A 26,587-nucleotide genomic window follows, 5' to 3' on the forward strand; every position below is an offset into this window, starting at 1 on the left:
AATACACTTAGAAAAAATAATAGTATGATATATTTATTTCCATTCTGAAGTTTCAGTACATTGCAATATACAGGGTAAACTTTGACCCATTGCATCAATAACCAACACATCGAGGTATTCAGAAATGGTTGCATGTGGTAAGGTAGCGAGTATAAGGGAGTCAGCCTTAGCAGAATAGACGGCGGGCCTCTAATATGCACTTATAATCGCCGGGTCAACGTCTTGCGGAAATTAATAGACGCCAGGGCGTCTAATAGATGAAATACGATAATTTGATATTGGTTTTGTTTGGCTGCGACGTTCCAGGCCATAACGCTGACAGCTTTAATAATGAGGTGGCAACACTAGCGAAGGTAAATCATCTACATAAAATGATAATGTTTATAAAAATCTTAGCTATTTGCAAACTAACTAATAAGATTTACACATTTAAAATACATAACAGAATGTTAATTATAAAGTTTGTTGGGGAAATAAATCCGTTCAGCAACGTATCCCTATTTCTTCAGTCCGACAACCGTTCAATGGGAGATGCCGTGATGATTTCCAAGTAATGACATGGTGAGTCCAAACAGTGTCAATATCCAACATGTTGCGATGAAATTAAAACATATATCTTTGGGCTCAGTTTGGAGGGTTATTTTTTTTGTCAACTTCTTTACGCAAAACTATGCGTTATGAACCATTCCAGATTCTGACTATTCTTACCTTGAACATTAGTTACTAGTATATTTGTTACAACTAACTGTGACCCTTTTAGGAATGTTCTAAGACAGCGGACATTTCTACTCATGTGTAAATAAGCGTTGCGTAAAAGCACCGTATTCAAAGTACACTTGCCGTCACAGTAGCATGGAGATATACATGTACCTTCTGTGTTTGGAAAGTGATCCCTTCGAAATTAAAATAAGAAATATCTACTCTTCAGGGGGACTACTTCAAATTTCACAGTCAGTCCTAATTGGCCCACTTTGAAAACAAATGTAGGAAACATGGAATATTTGTTTCCGACTCCAAAAAACGATCTCTGAACAGTTATCAGCACTGTCGTGTTATTGAGTTGTTTTCAAAACTGCAACCCGGAAAGTCCCAGAACATCATTTAAAATGAAATAGTGTACTTGGGAAAAGAAAGGCGATATGGGAAAACTGTTATTCAATAATGTATGTAAATAGTTTGCTACGAATCGAAGACTATGGTGCCCTTGTTTGGTGAATTTCTGTGGATTTTAATATTATTTTGCCCTTTCCGTATTAATGTATTGTTGGATATCATACTTGCGCGAGAACCACATGAAATCAATATTTAGTTCGTGAGTTTGTTGTGAGTTTTCCACATTCAGAATATTCCAGCTTGTCGTGCATGGTCTCCTGCCACAAACCGCCGGGCCCGACCAACTGATCCCCTGACCACCTGATCCGCCGGGCCTGACCACCTGATCCCCTGACCACCTGATCCGCCGGGCCTGACCACCTGATCCCCTGACCACCTGATCCCCTAAACCCACTCTTACCACAAGCACCCAAAACGAGAAAAATGCATTAAAACAATTTTAAAAATGAAAACTTTTCTCACATCACTGAGGCTGACCCCAATCGTTTCTGCTTCTTAACTCTAAACTGTACAGAAGTCTCTCACCATTTTATAAATACATGTATTTCTTTTTTAAGACAAGGTCCCAGGCTAGTAGTTGTGTGCTGGTACTGGCCGCCTCGTCAGCAGAGGGGAGTTACGAAGATATTATCATCTATTGGTATCTGTTTCCTCCATTTCACTTCTCTCTTCTTCCCGTCTCGTACAAGAGTAAGACCTCTGAGTAAGAGAAGAAGCATACATGGATTTCGGTACCAGGGTTCATGTCCAGATCAGCGAGAACCTCACAGGCCAAGTTATCCTCTTGGCTAGGATTCCCCGTGATGTCAATGTCAATTTAATCTGTACAAATGTACTGTTCATACCTAGCATTGATATTGTATTTGTTTAAATTTATTAATAGTTTAAAATTTTTTAATTCAGTACAACTGATTCGCCGACACTTCCTAACAATTTGCAGTTCAAAATGACAACAAAGGCAGCAACTGAACACAAGCTGTCGACAAGACATAAGGGAACTAAAGTACTGAATGCAGCTATTGTTGAGGTGTATATTTGAACGCAACATCTAATCAGAATGAAATTTCACAACGTGCGCACAGAAATCAACTTGTGGGCCCCTATCACAAATGCAATTGAGCTATTTAAGCACATGTTTGAAATGACTACGAGACGGTATTTATATGAATAGATAAAATGTGGATTTGTGGGTAGGATAGAGGGGGGGAGTCAATATCCCAATTTGGCCGAATGTTTGGCAAATAAAAAATGTATTTTCTCGTCTGTGGGTGGGTTTGCAATGTAGCCAGGACGTGGTAAGCATAAAAGCGACACCCAGATAAGATCATCTCACTACACTAATTGCACTATGCAATAGATTCAAATCTACTCCTGTTGTCAATAGACAGTTCAGTTGAATAACAGGAAGTGAATTTTAACATGTACCGTTAAAAACGCAAAGCGCAACAGCGAACCATAGGCGGCAAAGATTGGGGTGGGCTGGGCAATACCAGGGACGGGCTGTGCGCCAATGGCATGACACCATCATACAGACGAAATAAGGTCTTGCCTCCGATTCACAGATGGCAGAAAACGCTGTTGGCGACGTAGCTGCGAGTGGTATGCCACGGCAGCAATTCTTGACGATTATCGGTATAAGAGCGGTAGCGTTACGGGTGAGTGAGTGTGGTTTTACGCCGCTTTTAGATATATTCCAGCAACATCACGGAGGGGGGACACCAGAAATGGGCTTCACACATTGTACCCATGTCGGGAATCGAACCCGGGTCTTCGGCATGACGAGCGAACGCTTTAACCACAGGGCTACCTGACCGCACCTGATAGCATTATGGTGTGGAGTGGTATGACACATGACAGGCTACTGATTTGGTTATTGTGAAATTTGACTAGCCAGTGACATGTTGACATGACTTTGAGTCCTGTCTTACTGCATTTACTCGATTTATCGGCAGAAATTTGGAACTGCAACATGACAATGCCAGATCACAACGTGCCCAGGTCGTCACCGATTAACCCCGACTGGAAGATATACGGATAGTGGACTGGCCTGCTAAGTCCCCTGACATGTCGCCAATAGAGCATCTGTGAGGTGAGTGTACGCAAGGGGCCCAGCACCTGCCAACATGAGAAGCTGCTTGACCGAGCATCAGTCATTACTGACCCCAGCATGCAGAAATAATTGCTTTATTACTAAAAATACCCCCAACATGAAGTAGATGGTTATGAAAAAATTACAATGAACAAACATGGAGAACAAATGCTGTTATTCCAGCGTGCACAAATACTGACTTACAGTGTATCTGCTAACATACACATGACTCTCTACTCGGCATGCAACACATGGCATTTTGAGCGTGAGCTATGGTATTCTGAGAGGTATGAATGTACTGCACGAGTGGCTGTTAAACAGTTCATGATCCAGTCTGGCTGTGGTAAGTGTGGACTTCAGGCTATTAACAATCACAAGTCTAGAAGAAGCTGTACCTTCCAGCATGACAAACAATGTGTCTTGAGGATGAGCTTCACTCTCTATTCGTTGTGATATATGACCACGCATTGCACAACAGGGCAGCAAGCACATATGTTTTACTGTATGTACAGTGAGGGTCACATCCCTCCGGTAGTTGTCTGTTGTTGAGGTTTTGAGTGTTTGTTCGAACTTGGTGTAGTCAACCGCAAATTGAACAGACGCATCAGACAGATTCACTCTAGGATCAAACTGATTGTATGTCAGCTCCCCACAACGTAAAATGGCAAAGAAAACTGTACAAAAGGCTGCTTTGAGCATGATGTCCATGTATTGCGAAAACATGCCATTGTTCAAGGTCAGTACTAATTTTTGAAACACCATAATTGTTACTGGAAGGCGTATTTTGTTTGGTTTGTTTTTGCGCTAGATATCTTCTTTACAGACCGCCTTTGGAGCTAGCTAACGGAACTTCTGTATCTGTAAACGGTACAAAGCATCTGCTGTAAGGTGGTCTCGACCTGGCACATGTACATTAAACAGATTCTGCTCGAAATCCACAGGTGATCCCACGATGATGATGCCATGAACATTGGGTAAAGTTCCAATAAAGCCATTGACATGTCCCCTCCTGTTAGGTTGAACAGCTGTTGTGGCCACCTGTCTGCACACCATTTCCCTTGAAAGTGGGCACAACAGCCGACAGAGGCAGCAGCATCAGTGAACAGCTGAAACTGAAGAGTAGATATCCTGTCTTTCAAGAAAAGGGATTTTCAATTCCATTGGCTGCGGAAAGTTCTCCCCATGTTTAGGTCAACACAACAATACAATGGTCAGAGAGATATGATGATGTAGTTCGGGCACAGAATGGGCTGGTTTGAGAAGGTAGCTGACAAAGGAGCGTCCTGGACGAATGATTTGCATTGCAAAGTTTAGGTGTCCCAGAACACTGAGAAGATTTCGTTTGGTGATTTTCTTTTTGCCATCAATTGATTCCTTTATCTGCAGAATTCTGACAACTTTGTCACAAAGATGCACAATGCCCAAATACTCTAGGCATATAACCTTGTATCGTAATAGAAGTCTTCATCCCATTGAATTCCGTGTAGATGCCACATAGAAGTGTGTATGGGAATTAGTTTAAAGGCATCTGCAATGTCGAATCTGCAAATGTGCGCCCTAAGGCCAGTACACTTGGTGATCTTGATAGCATCATCAACCTTCACACACATGTAGGTCAGTGAATCGTCTTCCTTGCTGATTAACGAGTTAAGACCAGGATGTTGGTTCATTGTGTGATGATGATTCCACAATCAACTGCTTCTTTCCGGATTTCTTCCCTCCAACCATGCAAATTGGGTTGACTCTGTGGGAAGGACATGGGGTGTGCTGAAAAGGTCATATCAGAAAACCTTTGTTAAGTTTCTTCTGCAAGAGTGTAACTACCACCTCTGGGTTGTTTCCAGCTGACAGTTCTGGTGTTGGTCGGTTGATTTTCATAACCGGTTAGGAAACCATGAGTCAGTCCATGAATGAGTGCATTGTATTGTTACACATGGGTAATCCCCGGTGGATGACGAAGGGGCGTCAATATCGATAGACAGTGCGTCGTTCCACTGGCCCTGCCGTCGTTTCTTGTGTGTCATACGCAGGTAGTTGTTGGTTGGTGGTGTACCTGTTAGCATGGTTAATAACCACAAGGGAGCGAAATTCTGTCCTGCGACCTATATCCCGTCACAGCTGACAAGCCTTGACACCCTGGCCTTTGAATATCACCCTGTAAAGGTCTGTGTCCACCTTACTCCAATCCACTTCCCAGTTCTGTTGCTCAAGCAGGACTACTGTCTTAGCGGAAAACCTGCGATGATACTCCTAGTTGCATTTGGTTGCCATACTGGGCATGCATCTCCGGGATGCAACGCTCATATTTGTCCATCTCCTTGTCTCGCTGTGGCCACACATAATGCTTTTACATCTGCCGAAGGCAACGACGAACATGTTGATAGTCAATGGCATGGTCATCTTGGTGTCATCCTATGGTTTTAGGGGCATCTTTATGTTGTTGACCGCAAATGTCCTTGTGGAAGAAGACATTACATCTGGGATCATAAGTAATGCCAGATTGATATTTTTACCCTCCCAGATCTGTTTCCCTAGATTCGGTGAGACGATCACCACATTCCGTACACTAGTGAATGTGGTTTTGTTGACTGTTGCAGGGTTGTTACTTCTGAAAGCCAAGGGGTCGTCTGTTGCAAATCTAGCGGAACCGAGTGTGAAAGGTCCCGTCTGTGGCATGTATGGTGGTTCAAGCTGACTTGAGATTGGCACATTCTTGCTGCGTTGGCCTGACTGTTGGTGTTGACTTTCTGTGACAGTGTCGCTACCTGTTTCTGTAACGGTAACAACTGTAGACACCAATGTTGACAACACTCCCTGGTCTGCAGTGGTCCCTAGATTCGCCACGGATTCATCAGTTTAGGGATGCTGCGACGGGGTACTGCCACCACTGTTATCTAACGCTTTGTTTAGGTTATTTGTTTTCAATTCCTGCAACCGTCTCCTCGTCAAACCTTGCGGTGGTCGAAGTCACATGATGTCGCTGGTATATACAATTATCCGGTGAAATTTCTGGAGAAAACAGATTAGGATCGGATTTGAATGTTGCTGACGACTGGCACTTTGGAAGTGGCGTGTTTATCATTGCTTAGTTCATCCCTACTGCTGGCATCGGGTGGTGGTGCTAGAAGGTCTTCTGTCTACGAGTCGGAGGCATGATTTGTACATGTATTAAAACAAATTCTTGTGCGTCCACGCAACTGACAATGGCGATGATGCGAGATTAGTCGTAAATATTTCTTCGGCTGAACAAAGCATACAGAATGGCGAACAACATTACTGCTGCGCATGAGCGGAAGTACCGAATGTCAATATATGTAACTAAAAGAAGGCTTGATTCACAAACGGAAGTAGCATGTGTTGCGCATGCACGGAAGTACCAAATGTCAACACACGTAACTCAGTATAAGCTTTAAATGGAAATACCACGTTTAGAACATAAATGAGTTTGATATCAAATGATAGAATGTTGCTTAACTATGCTATATGGGGTTACTTTAATATAGAAGCTGTGTTGCTACTGCGTGTGACGCAGCACTAGTGCTGAAGTTGTGATTACCTTGGACCAGCGTACGTGCATGTGACAAGCATACCAAGCATACCAAGCGTCACTAATACAGATGCGAACAGGCAGTTTTGTGTTATTATAAACAAAGAAAATTACATTGACGATCATTTATAACCTTCACCACTATCTCATCAGTTCCCTTATTTTATGTTGGTAGTATTTAAAGGAGTAAACACTTAACTCTTACAACTTGGACAAAATATGATGTCATCACAGGGAGAAATAAACATGAACAAGTTGAGTAGAGAACACTGGCATTTTCAGACACAACCAAGTATGCAATTTGAAAGAGACAATGGTCAAAACAATGTAAAAATATCAAATATTGCAAACAAAAAGAAAAAAATGTGTTGAATCCCATAATAAGAACTATGACATTGCTTTTTGTTCTGTAATAAATTGCCCAAATAGTCATAAGATTTTTCAAGTGTCAGTATGGCCAAAGTCAAGCATAAAATCATGGTTAAACTTTCAAATACCGCGTAAATCTACTTACTACACATGGACCAAATTGTATTTTGAACAAAAAAAGACTAAGTTATGACCGTGTCGAACATCTTTGGTGTGAACAAACAAGTGAAGTTTACAGGAAATACTTTATAAGACAAAATCAACATATCTAAAAAACTGAACATATGTGTTGATCCCAACCACTCACGAATCAAATGTCATTGTTTGAACATTTCTGAGTAATAAACAGTTTCTGCTTTCTGTATGGACAAGGCCAAATCTAACAAATTCGGCAAACTGGGTTGGAATTACTGGTAGGAGCAAACATCTTAAGTTGCAGTTTTATTCGTCTAATTGATTCTAAGAACAAACTGTTTACCGCAGAAGACGGACAAAAGGATTGAGTAAAGGTCTCTTCAATTTTTGTCAGGTGAGCTAAAGATATACACAACTAAACTGAATATCCATCTTTAATCAATTCGAATTAAGTTGAAATAAAGTCTTTTGTAAATGAAAAACTGTTCTAAATATCATTGCGTAAATGATTGAAAAAAGGCAAGAGTCAATAGCGTGACATCTGATCATCTTCACAGTGTTCATAACCCATGGTTGATGCATGTCAGCGTATCCCAATTTAGTAGATCGATGCCCATGATGTCTATCACTGGATTGTCTGGTCCAGACTCGATTACTAGTATTTACGGACCTTGGTCATATAGCTGGACTATTGCTGAGCGCGATCAACAAACATAGATGAGGGTGAATACCTACACAAATGTGACGCCAGAAAACACTTACCTTTGATTATGATTTCTGAAGTAGGCAGACCCCGCAATAACGAAGAGTCTCTCGCAATTCACACCACGCATGACTATCTGCGTCAGGACAGTGGGCTTCAGAGACAGCTCCATTGTGGTGAACTGGGACTTTTTGCATCCGAACATGATAGGATTGTGGTTTGCTGTACAACAGAAATATGGATTTAGGTCATCTATCGGGACATGGGACTTGCGTTAGAATAGGATTTGAACACTCTATTGAGCGTCATTAGAGGCGACCAGTTTGCTGGTTAGAATGATTTTTGTTAATTCAACTCACAATCCACACCGCTGCCTTTGAGACTTCAAAATACATTTCAGAAGAAATGTGTTTTACATTTTCTCGGTTTCCACTAAATGAACAGTCCATGTTTATCCATGTATACTTTCTTTTGATCGTTAAAAATTTAATAATGTCTAGTGGTTATTTATCTTATCAATCCTCCTGGTACAGTCGTTCACTTGATCATCTGAGGGATCCGGGTTATACATAATTAGCAATTGAAATACAGCATGTGGCAACATAAGTGTGAGTATAGGGTTACAGGTGTAAACCATATACTGCTTAGAGGAACGAGGAAGGCGGCTTAATATCTATAAACACACGGAACGTGATGGGGAGGGATGTGCATGTAGTTACACTACTGCCTAAAAGTTCATTCCCCTAACACGCGTTGAGAACGCGTGTAACACGCATGTGACACGGGTGCTCAACGGGTTGCACACGGGGTGAGCACCCGTTGGACACGGGTGTGCAACGGGTGTGCGTCGCGTGTGCAACCCGTTGCACACGCGTGTGCCACGCGTGTAACACGGGACCGGGTTCCAGTTGAAGTTGACAAATTTATCAAATGAATAGTGAGATAAAACAAAACAGTGAGATGTGAAATTTGAGTTAATGAGCGGCCATTGAGCTGTGCTCACCAGACCGTAAATACAAGGTCGGCCCATCTTAATTAGTGTTCGGTTGCTAGACTTTTATGGCATGAACCATTCCACTAGGGTCCAGCCTAGCCATTGTGGCTAGCCGATAGTAGAACAGTAGTGAATTAAGATGCGAGTTTATTGCTAGGGGAACCCCCGTGTTGACACGATTGTCGCGGGTTGGTAAATGTTCGCCATTAATAAAATGATTGTTTGTGGATTGCGAACATATTCATTTGCCCACACGAGTCATTCCATTTGATTGCAAATATAACTTTTTTCGTTCGCCAAATTTATGCTTTAGACAGTACAATTATGATATAGCCGTCACCACTACTAATGTCTCATTATTTCACGTAGGAATATGTCCCATTTCCCCACACCCCACTTTCTGTGTTGTATTTTGAAAGAATAAATAAAAGGTTTTGTGTGGGACACTTTTATACTAATTATAAGAGGATGTTGTAAATGAATATGAACAGCCATGCTGTCTGACAGTTGATAGAATTTGAGATCTTCACAATCACCGGGTGTGACCATGTTGACAGAATCTCGTTAGGGTTTGTGATTTTTACATTTGCCCAATGACCATGGTGAGTATTGCTGGGGATACCAAACGTAACAGTTTATTATTAGAGGTTGTGAGTACCTATACCATGTAGATAGGATATCTTTAGGATTTTAATCCTTCTTTGAGAGGCATTTAGAAGTTGGAGTACTACGTTAGGAGAAGATTTATGGGTGACTTTAATCCTTTCTTTCTCTGTGGGTAATCCTTTCATGTTGATTGGAGGAAGTCACTCAACCAGGTCATGACAGGTCGTGAGTTTACTCACTAACTACTGTGAGCGTTTTTGGCATGACATCTTTTCTTGTATAAACATAGAAACGATGCTCACTCACTCACTGTTAATCTACTGCAGTTTGCTGGCAAAGTGGGGATAAACCTCAGTGTCAAAGACGATCAAATTTAGTTCGAATCCTTGTTTATATGTGACATCTCCCAAATGGGGACATTTTCATAAACTTGGCAAGTGATGATGAATTTTAATATTAATATTATTATAGTTTATGAAATTGTTAATAAAACTTTAATAAAATTGTGCTTCACTCTCACGAAAAATATATTGTCTGTGAGTAAATTTATATGTCACGTTACATCGGCATTTTTCAGTGATATTGGGACTACATGAAACATGGCTGGTTTTACATTTCTGATACAGGTGCTTGACTGACTGAGTAGTTCATGATCAATAAGATATGTTTAAATCAGTCAAGTTTGCAACAATAGATGAATAAGTTGATACATTTGGACCGCAGTTACCGATTACCAACTTAAGACATAGAGACAGGGAGGAGATATATAACCAAACCTATGATCCTGTTGAGACAGTTGACAGTTAGAACGTTGGATTAAATGACAGTAACTAATTTGAACATTCCCCAGTTATATCATAAAATACATCATAACTCATAACAGTCCGAGAGACAGCTTCCAGACTTATACTAGTATTGAAGGGACAATAGCTTTTGACAGTTTAAAAGTAAACTCACCTTAAAGGAGCACTGATCTAACGCAATTCCCCGGGACTGGTTGTTGCCTTTGTTATTGTTTTTTCCCAGTGAGTACCCGGATGTAGAGCAGAAATCTAGACTAGCTCGCGACCACTGTTGCGCCATTCGTAAGCGCATTAGTCACTTTTATGGATACCGGTAGTAATAAGAGCGTATGGTCACATTGATCAACAAAATGAAATACAGTTTTCGAGATGATAAGGAAATGTAGGTATTTTTGTGGGTAGCATCGGTAATGGTGACGAAGTTTTGATAAGTCACTTGCTTGGTAATTTTGAGATTTTCGTTTACACTATTTTGACTTGCAACACAAAGTAAATATTTCATCTGAGCATTGCTTTTTTTATAGTGTGTATATTTTTTTACTGTCAAAATGTGTAACATATTTATTAAACGTATAAATATTCAGTTATTTTATAAAGTGACTGAAAAACATTTCCATCTGTATTATTATGATAACGAATTCCAAACATTTTGATGTTTAATGTCATCACCAAGAGACTGAAAATGTTACGTTGAAAAGTACATTTCTATGTTGTTTGGCTTCTAATCCTACATAATAATCTGTTGTGATGTTTGTAGGCCCTTTTGATCGTCTTAATCAATCTGGACAGATTTTTTAGTCAAAGTGACTGAAATATTTACACATTTTATAAATTGTCTGAGAGAATCACTGTTTACAAATTGACGGTAATCTATACACGCTTACAAAGGAAATGACCTGTGAAAACAACGTCTATCGCGCATTGAAGAATTTCCCAACCAAGACGTAGAGATACAAGAACGAATCGGTTCAAATGAAGGAAAACAAAATGCAAATACCATAATTACAACTTACCAAATTTATGTGTATAAATAAGCAGCTTCCTTGTTCGAGGAATGTATCCGTGAATATCCACACAAAGGAATAATGTCCTACTCATCTGCAGCTATACAAAATAACTTATTCGATGTCACGTGTCTCTGTAACTATCAAATATTCTAAAAGATATATATTGTTTCGGGATATTATCACCAGTGTTCGTTTCTCAACTGATCACTTGGATTGTTTCAGGTGTTTCACATAGGTGTCAAGTCTCAAGGGTTGGCTGAGAAAGGCCACGTGACAACTATTTTCATAACGTCCACGGTTCCTAAAAAATCCACTGAGTTTGATAACAATGAGCAACCAATCAACGTATTATCAGTTAACCCTTTGAACAAAGTATGTTGTTTTTACATCGGCACTTCACGCCATGATATGAGTGTATTCCCTTTGTTTTAGTAAACCTAGACATGTAAACACTCACTTTTGACATATCCACTGGTGCAAGATAACAGTGATTAATCAATCAACGTATTTTCTGTTAATCCTTTGATGACTAGGAACGATCCGTTGATTTACCTAAAAAAGTAAATCAACTGATCATTCATCTCTTGCTGGGCTGCCACGTGAATATTACATAACGCACATTTCACCTCACTTCAAACCTGGATTTAGATTGAATAATTACCCCAGACACAATAAATGCCAAATGAGAACCTTTGTCAGGTAATCTAAGTGGTGCTACCACTAATTGTACCTGTAATAAATTCATTAACTGAGCATCAAGTGAATGACGACAAATACACAAGTGTAGGTTTATACGAGAAAACGTGGATGACAACAAGGGAGTAGTAATCGTATTATCGACGCAATCCGAAATCCGAAAATGCTTTCACTGCATGGATACTTTTTTTTAGTATTAAACTATAACCATCTGGGGTATTTCCAAATGACGACTTCCGATGAGCTCCGCCGTTCTTTTTGTCTGTTTGTTTAGGCTGAAGAAATTAATTAACATGCGCCCTTTGTCGAATCTTTATAGATCACATTTAACCAATCAGTGTTTATTCAAAAATGCGTAAAACAAATATTGCCTCCAGCCTCCAAGTTTATTTAGCTGTCCTTGCAGACGGTAGCCCAGTCTCTGGTCACGCTCAGTTGCGTTGCGTATCATCCGGGTACTCACGGGGGAAAAAACAATAACAAAGGCAACAACCAGTCCGGGAAATGGCGTTAGATCAGTGCCCCTTTAAGGTGCTTGTCAAGTCAAAACTTACCTCCCTGTATATGTTTTTTAGGTTTGACAGCAACTATGCTTGTAGATTTCATAGATAGACATGATTGGTTAGCTAGATGTTATTACAATAAGCGAAAATGTCTTAAAAGTCCACAGTTTGTTTAAAAGTACAAAAAGTGTGTTATAGATCTATCAACGTTTTCTTTTTTTGAACATAATATTTGCACTATATTGCTGTAAGCTGTAAATAATCTAGCCTCCCCATGTACGTAACTTACATATATTTATGTATGACCAGAACAGCAAATAAAGTTCTGGTAGATAGGTACCTCGGAGATTTAACGTGCGCTTTCCGACTTTAGCCTATCTCGCACACGGGGAAGCACTTATACTATTAGGGTAAAAAAGCGTAATGATTAAATAAAGAAGTGCAAACACCATCCTGATCGTCGTTTACTACTATAAGATGTATGGTTGGAGGCAAGATCAAAGGCGCCGCACAGCATTTATTAGATAACAGACGGGGTCGTCCGTTTCGCTTTGAACAACCACCCCACCTGTCTGTAGGAGTTATATAATCAGTGCGCAAATAACTGTGTCAAGTCCACTGCCGGGCTGATGCGGTGTCAGTGTCAGCGATGAACATGAATGCCCAAATCATAGACCTGTAGCACTCACAAGTTGCTTAGCCAAAATATTTGAAAAGTGTATATTCAATTCTCTGATAACAGCAAATATAACCTTAGAAAAAGATTCAACATACAAACAATCAAATGTAGAACACAGACCTATGCTTATTATCATTTCTTCTGGATATGATCAACCTGCGGAACCCTCTATCCGATGAAGTAACTAATGCTCGCTCATTAAAAGAAATCAAATCCTTAATTAATCGTTCTGATGCAATTATTAATAATTTTGACTTCAAATATTTTCATAGATCATGCCAAATTGTCCACTGTCGCCTTAGGCTCGGCTGCAGTGACTTAAACGCTGATAAGTTTAGACGACATGTATCAGACATACCAGACTGTACTTGTGGATATCACCTTGAAGATGCAATTCACTTTTTCTATAACTGTTAAAAAATACGATAATATCAGAAACACTGTGTATTTCTACACACATGGGTATGGTCTAAACATGATATTACATGGCAGTAGTTAAGCAGTTCTACAAACATGACTCTTCTTAAATCAGTTCATGACATCATTGTCAAAAGCAAAAGGTTTGAGTAGCTTAATTTTATGCATGTAGTAAAGGAAAACTGCATTACCTTATTTCACAGACACCACTTGCTTCAGTGTACTGGCTTCGTGTATTTCATTTGTGCATTTTGTATGTTTATGTTCATCACTCTCTTATATATATATATCCAGCTGTTGTTAAGTTGTTACCTGGAGAGGTATTACATAAGCAAGTTTTGCTTGTTTACCGATCCAGATTTCTTTTGAAATAAAAATACGTTTAAGCCAACACAGCTAACCCTAAAACACATGATTGTAAACTATTCAAAAAGGAGCACTAATCTCTGGCTTCTTCTCGGGTGTCGAACTCAAACTCAAACTCATTTATTCTTAGAATAACATGACATACAATTATCTACAATTATTATCTACAAATAATTATTATTATGTACAATTTAACAAAAATAATAAAAATAGGATACGTGGATACTAATACAATTTACCAATTGTATTGTACACATTGTTAAGGAATTTAGATAGGCCTTTTAGATTTCTTACACTGTTAGTGGTCATAATTTTCTTAAATGTTTGGAAACTTAAGATATTGCTTATTTAAGAGTTCATATCGCCGTTGGTGTAAAGCTTCACATCGGAATGAATAATGCAGTTCATCTCCCACAGCGATAGAATCACAGAGTGGACACTGGCTGTCTTCCCTGGGAATGTTCAGCCGTCGACCAGTTTCAACTGGTAATCCTTGGTTAGAAAGTTCTGAATTTTAGTATTGGGAGAAATATTGATTTTAAGAGCAGTAGATATTTCGCAAATGAAGGTTGATTCTTCAGGTAATACGACCTTTGGATTTCCGCTTGGGCTTACTAGCTGCCGTGAGTCAATTTGCTCGTTAACGCAACCGAGCGTGACAAGAGACTGGGCTACCAGTCTGCAAGGACAGCTAAATAAACTTACGCATTTTTGAAAACTGATTGGTTACCCGTGATCTATGAAGATTTCAACAAAGGGCGCATGGTAATTAATTTCTTCAGCCTAAACAAACAGACAAATAACGGCGAAAGCTCATCGGATGTCGTTATTTGGAAATACCCCTGATTGTTACAGTTTGATAATGAAAAAAGTATCCCTGAGTGAAAGCATTTGCGGATTTCGGATTGCGTGGATGATACAATTACTACTCCCTTGTTGTCATCCACATTTTCTGGTATAACCCTACACTTCTGTATTTGTCGTAATTCACATGCTGCTCAGTTAATGAATTTATATTATGTATACTCAGTTGTAGCACCACTCAGATTACCGGATAAAGGTTCAAATTTGGTCTTTCTTGTACCTGGGGTAATTATTTAATCTAAATCCAGGTTTGAAGTGAGGTGGAATGTGAATTATGCACGTGGCAGCCCAGCAAGAGATGTATGATCAGTTGATTTACTTTTTTTGTAAATCAACTGATCATTCCCAGACATCAAAGGATCAACAGGAAATACGTTGATTGATTAATTACTGTTATCTTGCACAGTGGATATGTCAAAAGTAAGTGTTTACATGTGAAGGTAGGGTTACTAAACCTAGGGAATACACTCATATCATGGCGTGAAGTACAGATGTAAAAACAACATACTTTGTTCAAAGGGTAACCGATAATACACTGACTGGTTGTTCATTGTTATCTAACTCAATGTATGTTTTTAAGAACCGTGGACATTATAAAAATAGTTGTCACGTGGGCTTTCTCAGCTAACTTGGCACCTATGTGAAACAATTGAAACAAACTAAGTGATCAGTTAAGAAACAGACACGGGTTATAATATTCGATACATTTAAATAACGTTTAAAAACGATATATTTAAATATTTTAATATATTTCATATATATTCCAAATATTGTTTCCAAATGATTATTATTAAAGTATTTGATTCTCACATAGACATTTGACATCGAATAAGTATTTTTGTACAGCTGCAGACGCAATGGATATTGTTCCTTTATGTTGATATTCCCGGATACATTATAACTTTGGTAGGTTGTAATAATGATATTTGCATTTTGTTTTCATTCATTCGCTGCAGCTTTGAACAGAATCATTCTTGTTCCTTTCCGTTTGGTTGGGAAGTTTTTCGATGCGCGATAGACGTTGTTTTCACAAGTATTTTCTTTTGTAAGCGTGTATATGTTACAGTCAATGTGTAAAATATGATTCACTCAGGCAATTTATTAAATATCTAAATATTTCAGTCATTTTACAAATTGACTGAATAATCCATTCATTTATTTAACCGACTGACTAAAAATGATAAAGACGACCAAAAGAGTTTAAACACATCACAATATATTAATTATGCTAAGAAAAGAAGCCAAACAATACAGAACTGTACTTGGTGATGATATTAAACATAAACAAATATTTGGAATTCGTTATCATATTAATAAAGATGGACATATTTTTCAGTTAATTTGTAAAATAAACTGAATATTTAGGCGTTTAATACATTTCCTTAGTGAAATCTGTTTACATTTTGAATGTAAACATATACACACGGTAAAATAAGCAATGTGCAGATGAAATATTTACTTTGTGTTGCAAGTCAAAATAGTGTACACGAAGATCGCACAATTACCAAGCAAGTGACTTATCAAAACTGCATCACCATTACCGATGCTCCCCACAAATATACCTACATTTCAAAAACTGTATTTCATTTTTGTTGATCAGTGTGACCATATGTCCTTCTACTTTCAATAAAAATGCGCTTACGAATGGCGAGCACAGGTCGCGAACAAGTCTAGATTTCTGCTATATCATCCGGGTACTCACTGAGAAAATACAGTAATGCACAGGTAACAACTACTCCCGCGGAATTGCTTTAGATCAGTGCTCTTTTGTACGTTGAAATACTATATATTTTGAATGCCAAAATGATGTATCAAGGATCAAGTAGAAGATACATTGACCGTTGCACTGGGAGTTTATTCAACAGACCGTGAAAATAACACTGCTGTTTCTTATTATTTATTTTAGATGACGCAGTCAAAGCTCACTTCTCCTGGCGGCCATTATCGAACGGCCAGCTAAAACACAACCCCGCGCTTACGTCTACAGGTCTCTTCCTGTAGTACGGTAATTAGTATTCTCTCCCTCAAGTGTATCCTCAATGATATAACCCACCCTCATTAATTACATGCTGCTCTTTTCCAGCCTCACGGCTATGGAGCTGTGATAAAGAGTCCAAGTCATCATAAAGAAATTAGGGTCCAATAAAAACAATGCGCCGCCAAACCTCATACATATTATCACTGAAAGTCGTACTACAGACGGTTAATGTCAAATCACAATAAAAGCATTTCAATTGCAATAACATGTTCCAGGACCATGTATTCTCTTAACACCATCGGATTTAGAAGCAATGGTCGTATAAAACAAAACACATCTATTTGATCACAACAGTATTCATGTTATTCCCACAAAATCACATAAAGAAAGGAGACATTAGGAAATACATGTGCATTATCATTTTTCGTCAGGATAACAAAAATTACTCTCCTTGTTACCACCTCCAGGTTCAGCTTAAGACGGGTCCTCGTTTGGTCAAAAGTTTGTTCCCCCTCTAATGAGTGTGTCACGCGTTGCACACGAGTGGCGGACGGGGTGCACACCCGTGTGCAACGCGTTGCACACGGGTATCACACGCGTGACCAACCCGACGCACACTGGTTGCGTAACGCGTTGCCCATGCGTGTAAGGGGAATGAACTTCTAGGCAGTAGTGTATATCAGAAAACGTAGATGCAGCGGGAGGAAGTTAGAGGAAGACATCGTACTTAATGAATAATACAAACATTGGATTAACAACCATTGGCAATATCAAATACGTTATCGTCGTAGAGATAAAAGTGTTAACTGTAAACGTTGTAAGTAACTTGCTCAGGTCATCTTGTGCACAAGCCAACAGACCCATTGTGTCATGGTACCAGGAGGTTCAATACACGTGTATACATTCAGGTACTCTACATGCCTGTGGCAGTTTTTTTTTACTTTGTACACACCTCTGAAGTCGATGGCAAAATGAACTATACGGATCTTCATGAAAGACATCTTTCCACTTCCATCGTAGTTGATCCTATGTAGATGTACGTCTCCCCAGTAGAGGTGTCTGAACATGGAAAACGTCACGATAACATGAGATAGACTCTTCGTGGGTGATGTTTATATACGTGATTATATATGTGATATTTATAAGAGCTTTCATAAAGTGGGGGCGTTTTATTTTGTGCCAGAATTGAACATTTATCGGGTGTTGAATTAATTAACGTCAATCGCATCGTATTTCCTTTTGGAAACATGGATTCTGCGTTTTACAATCCTTCTATATCAACACGGTGCCGACAATTCGGAACTCTCTAACTCTATGAGAAAGCAAATGAGGCTGCGTCACATTCTAACGGCAAACAGGCATCAGTATAATTATGATTTTAATATAGAAGTTCGGAAGTTCTACAGCAACATCATGAAAACAGTTTTACATTTTAGACAGTAGCTTTCAGCATGTTAATAAACACCCCTACTCATATAAAAAGAAAGGGAAGGTGAAGTTAGTTGGATGCATGCGCAAAATGCACTGTTGTTTGATACATGCAACTCGTCCAAAAGTAACATATTTTTTTAAAGCTGTACTATTGAATCAAATCTAATCCCTTTTAAACGTAAGCCCACTCCTGACGATGTGAAGGTTTAAAATAACTGATCTCACATTTGAGAAGTACTAAAATGGTCATTTGGCAGGGAACACAAACTGTGGACAAGGCACCAGTTCAGCAATTGCCTGAAGTAAACACAACATTGTATAAAAAGAATGTTGAACTTTGAACTCAAATTTTAAAAATGATAAATATCATTGTGCAGAGGTTAACAGTTCATATGGAACAACGTATGACATATGCTCCAAAAATGAACCATACCCTTATTTCCACAAACCTGGTGTCTTGCCTTTGAAATGTAAACATTATAAAACAGAATACATAGCAAAAGCTGCAACACTGTCCTAACATGTAGACAGAGTTTCACAATAGTGTCAGCACATACTTATGTACACTGAGGAGATGACTCCACATCAGTTACATGTCAACAATATATGATTCAAACCGTCATGGTCGGAGAATACCCACTCGCTTATCGGACGAAAAAGAATCCATTCGGGGTAAAAAGCAAAATAGCGGTGAAAATTATTTGAATGAATCACTGAAAGTCAGTGATAACTACAGACCGGCCATTATAGGTGTCTTTAAAATAGACTTCATATTTCTCATAAATAGTCTCCATTTATATAACCCATTTCATGTTAACCCAAAAAGATATAGACACACTTTGACCATAGTGATGTATGGATTTCACGTTCAAATACCCATACGTCATATGCTCTAATGACCATAGCTTCATTCCTATGATGTCCATGAGCGAAGTTCTATATACACGTATTTATGTGCTGCATTCATAAGCGGCACGTGGTCTGTATACCGTTATCACATATCTCGGCTCTATGTAACATATAAACACGATGCAGTCAGCGAGTACTGCTCTTCAACGTCATTAAGAACAAGACTAAGACACCAATTGTGGTAATCAGATGTGTCTATAAACACAAATGGTCATTATGTAGAAGTATGGGAGTAGGGATTATGTTCGCAGATCGGGGTGTATTAGTAACACACTGTTTATCAACTACCCAGTATACGGCCTGGTGGTATTCAAGTAGGTCTGAGACTATTATTCTTCAACTCTGTGCTATTATTGACTGGATGTGATAGTGAATCCAACCCTGACCTCTCACTTCATAGCGAGTCAGTTGACAGTTACAAATACCGTCATGCATGAAAGGCATGCTTTCGTAAATATCTTACTTAGAATCAATGCCATCGCAGCAACCACGTCTTCAGAACAGGCCTGCTTTCAAACAGCAAGAAGCTGATGTTTCCTTGTATAAAGATAACACCAGCATCAATCATGATGCTAGAAAACAATTATCGGGCATTATAGGATCTAACGGAGGTTTAGGAACGATGAAATTCAGCAATCGTTGTATATCAAGCTTGGAATATGGTCATGACGGGACTGACAAATTACCCTAAGAAATATATACAATGCAATTAAGGACATGGATTATTATCAATACATGATGACAACAAACCTGAAATAAAGGAATGTCGGAAATGCTAGAAAACTGATTTTTCACAGACTGTTGTTATTGAAATATCGAGTAAATACCGATCGACCTACCTGTGGTTTGAAGTATTTCAGTCACAAGGAGTCCTATCGACAAGTTTACAGGAGACAAATTCGAATGAAAACAAGAAGTTCTGAGTCCAATGATGGCAGTCTGAATCGGACTATAGAAATATGCGCACGTGAGTGCGTTATAATGATAATAATGTAGTCTTCATTAGACATCGAATCAACATACAAAAATCATTTTAAGAAAATTCTACATGTGCTTCTTCTCAAATGACAAAATGACGCTGCGTTTGTTTTGTTAACATTGCTCCCATGATGCATGTTACATTACACTTGCATAGCCATAGACGGTACACGACATGGAATCTCTACTAGGAAATGTATACAAGTTCTATACACATTAGAGGGAAACCATTTATTAATTTCGATAGGGTGAATAACAGAACTGCCCAAGCTATGGGGTTTTCATCTTGTCTATGAGGTCACATTATCTTCGGACCACTCATACCTATCACAGTCAGGGCGTCCAGATAATTTACCTTGGTGAATCATTCCACTGACTACATGTGGCTATTGGCAGATGGACAAAAAGCACCCTTGGTACCATCAGGTAAAGGTAATTGTGTCAGTGTTTTGCACGCCGCAACCCATGATATGGGGCTTATTGATGGATGTGCGCTTGTTTTCGAGGCGAAAAAGAAAACTGGTGATTTTCATGAGGAAATTATAGGAGGTGATGTGTTCATAGACTGGATGGCACTTCAGCTATTGCCCATTTCAAACAACGTCAGTGTCATTGTCATTGATACCGCTAGTTAATATAACGTCCGGGAATCAGATACTGTCGCCAAAACCATGAGTAGTGTGAAGGCGACCTACATAAATATATATATGACATTGTCGACTTCAGGCCATATGAAACGAAAGTTCAACTCATGGAGCAAATTCGGCTGAATAAGAAACCAGTCAAGTATGTGCTGGCGGCACAACACGGTCACGTTGTCTTACGTACGCCAGTCAGACATTGTCGGCTCAACCCTGCTGTGCCTATCTTGGCTAAGTGTAAAGGGTTCGTGGCAAGACATAACACAACAATAAAAAATACAGATGCACGTACGTCATTAGCGGAGATAAATACTACCTCAAGAAATCATCTGTAGAACAACAAATACTTCTTGACTCCAAAACCGCAACCTTCCAATACTTATCCCGTTTTATTGCTCTTAACTATTCCATCATGTTTCCAAGCCAATATAATGCAGTACATATCCTAAATTGTTACCCATCAACGTACATGTCAATTAAGTACAATAACAGCAATAGTTTGAGACCACCCCCAACTTGGTGACATTTGTACCTGGGAGAATGCACGGGACTGTGAGGTCATCACCTCGGGACAGGTGTTAGGTAATTACCTCAGGTTATAGGCCATTTCATACATGCATGACAATACACGAAAATTTTCTAAGTTTATCATCATTTTACCTGTAAAAGTACATTTTAAGCGTAATCACAATATCAGTTAGGACAGGCTAGATTAGGTCAGTTTGCGTTATTTTGATATATGCTCTTTTTATAGTCCTATGACTCGTATTTATTGTTTCAACCAATGATGACACCTTAATTTGTACAAGAGAAACAAAACCGACAGCACTATTGAACAATCTATTTAAGCTCGGCCATTTTGTGCTCAGTTAATGCAATGGGATGCAACAAAGCATTCATATTCCAATTGTGAACCGGTGTAAATGTCTTCATTTGGGAAATTGCCAGACTGAAGAAGATGAACTTTGTCATGAATGTTTCTCCTTACTATGGTATATTTTGTTTTCAAATTATTACATTTTAATGTGATGTTTGTGGATTATTTCGCAGTTCAAATTTGGGCACAACATTAAACCATCCCCATTTTCATGAGCTGCTTTAACAGCAGCATCGTGTCTTTACTATATGTATTTAATATTTAATTGTAGAACGGATCTTGCTGCTTTCAAAAGTGTCATTTTGTATAAGTAAAACAGAAAGGTTTAATTAGAAATTAGAAAAAAATAGAAAAGGAATCACAGTACCTGTTTTGCTTGTCTGCTGTAATACGTTCATTCTTTTTCTTAGATGACCCGAGAAGAGATACCTTCCCAAATTTCTGTCGCTTCCAACTGATCCTGTATATCTTGCACCTTCTGGTAAAGTCTGATGCAAATATTGCTCCAAAGGAAGAGTCCACGACAAACCAACGCAAAGTAAGTTGACCTGAGATGTACATACAGGAAGATATATCTAGAACATCGTCGTTTTTACGTGTGAGGAGATATGAACACAATTTGTTGAATGCCATCTGCTAACAAACACATGCTATGGCACTGTTGCTCAATATGTCCAACTTGTCCAATCTTCTATAGCAACAAATGTATCTATACACATGGAAATTAATCAAGCAACACCTAATTCATGGACCTATAATTCAGTGAATTAAGAAAACAGCATTCTACTGATTGATCGTTGTGACATATTGCATCTTGCTGTACAGCATGACTTTGTGTGGAGACATATAATGCACGTCTAACGACGCGCAATGCACGGGCAATGTCAAACCGACAACATTGTTGAAATCAAGTTTGGAATCATGACATGTCACACTCTCTCCTTCAGTTTGTATTCTGTATTCAGTAACCTAATTGTCATGGCATTTCTACAAGGTGCAAATTATTGGCATGAGAAATGCAGGAATGTCCTTCAGACAAATCGGACGTCAACTTGGGCGCAATCCTTCTATCATTTCAAAAAAGTATGTCAATCAGCATAAGGCAATGGTTGAGCCTCTAACAGTTCTCAATATTGACTCTCATTATATTGTTCGCCATGTTCGCCATGATGTTCAGAATGTCTTTCTCGCATATATTAAAGTGTGAGGCAGTTTTACTAGTTTATAAATATTAAGGTACTAAACAAACCTTTATTATGGGCAAGGTGTAAATTAAATGGGCATAGTTGCCCGAACACCTATAAAACTTTAAATGATCAATCAATCAATTCCGTCATGTCAAGACTCTTGAACAAAACACAATGTGAAAGATCGTCCAAGACCTTGCAGATCCCGTAGGAACAATAAGGGAGGATAGAGCATTGTTGAGACTTGTTAGACGCCGTCCATGGGACTCAAGCACATCTTTAAAGTAACAGTGGTTACCAGGGAGAGCCTTTTCCTTCAGGACAGTCAGAAATCGGTTGAAAGCAGCAGGATACAGTGTCAGAAGACCAAACAAACGTATTAAACTGTTTCCTACTCACAAATTAGCATGACCTGGCTGGTGTAATCAACGTGTTCGCTGGAACATTGCATCATGACGGAGGATTCACTTTTCAGATGAGAGTCGGTTCTTATTTGCATATGGTGGATGTCGTACAGCCATAGTTCCCCGCAATATCCAGGAGACGGTTTCCCTTCAGGGGGAGTCAGTCATGGTATTGGGGTGCATTTCCTTGGGTTGCAAGACCTCATCACCATTCGTGGTAGCCTTAATGGGCCTCGTTATCAAAAGGAGATGCTTGAGAGGGCTGTTGTCCCCCATTTTGATAATCATCATCTAACCACAAGACCCATCTTAATGGATGACAATGCCAGGCCTCTCAGAGCACGTGCTGTCACTTGGAGTTTGCAACAGAACGCTGTTGAGACCGTTCCATGGCCATCCATGAGTTCAGATTTCAATCCCACTGAGCATCTGTGGGACATTATAGGCCGTCCTGTCCGACAAAGAGACCCACTGTCCATACACTCAATGAATTGACTGCTGCTTTGCATGAGGAAAGAAACAGAATTCCCCAGGATCAAATCCAGAGATTGGTCCAAAGAATTAGGGGGCGTCTTGAAGCAGTTGTTCGGGTTCAGGGAGGTTACACAGACACTGATGGAAAGTTAATATTTGGTCTTGCAAGACATTATTGTTACATTCGGTGAACCAGGTGTGTGTATGATACTGACAGTAAAGTTTGTGCAACAAAAGTGGCATTCTCACATTTTTCGATGAAATTAAGTCATTTTACAAATCTATAACATGTCCACCAAAAAGCACATTATTTCATGGTAATCTTGACTATGTTTCTTCTCAACCCTTTCTTGTCACTAAATAATTTATTTGGTACCTAAATCCTTTACACATTTCATGCACCTGTTCACTAAAGTTGCTCAGTCTGAGAATATGCGGGTGTTTCTTAACTAATTTCCACGTGTCTATACATAGAAACCATTTGTATCTGTAATTATTTAGTATGGCTTAACATATTTAAAAAACATATTTTACAAAAAGTTCACTAATTATTATCTCAAGAACCACATGTACTTCGTGAGTGATATTGGCCAGAAGACAATTCAAGGGTATTCAAGGAATGACGAATGTCACTTAACTTTGCTGCCTCAGACGTTACAAAATGAGTTCAGTTTTTTTTCAAAGCATCGATTGTACCACAAGTTCTTAATTTTGGTATTTATCACCCTAATTAAGTTGAAGCGTAACACAATGATGTCTTCATACCTCTGGGGAACTACTGAGTCTTGTGACTCTAAAAAACCCAAATGAAAACAAACTTTTTTTTAACATTTTTCATAAATACATCCGAATAAAACATGCAAATGTAGTTTTGGGTATCATATAGCCTGAAAATAATTGACCAATCAGCTTACAGCAAACCAATCAGCAACCAGTAGTTTTAGGTCTCATGTAGCCTGTAAATAATTGAACAATCAACGCACAGCCACAGAATCAAATGTAGTTTTAGGTCTCATATAGCTTGTAAATAATTGAACAATCAACGTACAGCCACACAGTCAAATGAAAGCAATGTATTAACGGTAATTGAGTTATTCCCTCTTTCCGTATTGTTTTTAACATAGGAAACACGTCAGTGACGCGTTAAGTTTACCATTGGTGACATTCCCAATTATTACCTGGTGTTGGTACCGTCTTCTGGTAAACAATTCTATTTGAAATCAGTTTCCCTACGCCCATGTCTCCCTCGTCGCACATCCAGTATACCAGCATCCTGTCATATGCTGTTGACCAGTAGTTACAATGGGGTCTCCATTTAAACTTTCTCACTGTGTGATTGTTCGGATTCAGGCGATAAGCCTTCTCGCTCTGGTCAGCGACCAGGAGATAATCTGCAAACAAGAACATATGTGAACATGTGAGCAATATGTGGCAGACATTCGAGGAGTTGTACTTACCCTTAATATAATGTTGTATTCCGTTGGTCACAAAGACAACGAAGTACATGTACGTACAGTAACTGAATGTTTAGGCACCAAGAAGGACTATTACTGATTGTGCGAGTGTCATGTTGACACTATCAACCTTTGTATTAGCAAATATGATCTATCACAAAGGCTTTGGGAAACGGACCATTACCTGGGTATTGTGTTGTGACCTTTGCTGTAGTGTGGCCTGTTGCCCGAACTGTTTGCACAGGACCTGGTGTTGTCAACGATGTTTTGTATTCTGCAAGACATACATTGGAAATCGTCAAAGATACATCATAGTGAATGCTGCCGAGTTGATGTTTGCCAATATTAGTGTCAATATTGATGTCATATCACAGAAAGAGCTGTGGAATTTCTTGAATCCTTGAATTGGATACACACAGTAATGTAGCAATCTTATAATAACTATCCACTAGTGATGATAAACTCCAATGAGAAAGTGTCTTCTATACTGACATCAGTTGTGGACATGACTGAGTTTGACGATGGTCCATATCCCACAATATCTGCTGATAAATAGCATGTACAACTAATAACCAAAATGACTGTAGATCAGGTCAATATAACTTATTGACTGTGTAGAACCTCGCCTTTACTACAGAGAAAGACATTTATGTTGAAAGTAAAAACAACATTGGTTCAACAGATGCTAAGAAAAAGGGGAACCTGAAGTTGAAATGCTGTCATGGTGCCTTGACCCTTTTGTATACTCACTGATATGCATCCAAATGTCTAAACTTCTAAACCTTCTGGTTCTTGCTTTTTAAAATATGGTTAACACCAAAACTGATAATAAATACATGATCATAGAAACATACACAAATTTCAGTTTCAGAGTAGGACACTTTTACAGAACCCCAAACGCATTTTTATGAAAGTAGGGTTCACAGTATCAGACAGAAATAGGATACCTGCTTGCTAGTATAGTAAGGGAAATCAAAAGTTCCGTAAATGATATTTGTGAGTGAGAGTTGACGCTGATTAACTCTGCAGTCAGCAATATTCCTGTTTTTTTGCGACGGCATGAAACTATCTGAGTATGAAACAGATAAACCATCTTTCTTACACACCTTCACCTACAGTCGAATTCACCAACGTCTGTACACCCCTCCACAACAGAAATTTTTAAAAAAATACGCAAACACGAAGGCCGAAGCGTACTTTCCGCCATATTTGGATAGTGTTTACAAAATCACGTTTCACTCCTACCGATTATGAGACGCCTATTACATCGCGTATATTTCAAACTTAGCTGCGATACATACATCCCTGAATTCCTCGTACATTTTAGAATCAAATGACAAATAGTGTTTGTCGTCAGTACGTA

At 38.9% G+C, this 26,587-nt stretch overlaps 1 pseudogene; it reads right to left on the reverse strand.

Annotated features, from left to right (window-relative positions):
• Positions 1-1,536: 1,536 nt before the first annotated feature.
• LOC139460577 (uncharacterized) lies at positions 1,537-25,591 on the reverse strand (annotated as a pseudogene).
• Positions 25,592-26,587: the final 996 nt, after the last annotated feature.

This window comes from Haliotis cracherodii, unplaced genomic scaffold, assembly GCF_022045235.1.
Source record: "Haliotis cracherodii isolate W230 unplaced genomic scaffold, xgHalCrac1.p SCAF_14, whole genome shotgun sequence".
Classification (NCBI taxonomy): Eukaryota; Metazoa; Mollusca; class Gastropoda; order Lepetellida; family Haliotidae; genus Haliotis; species Haliotis cracherodii.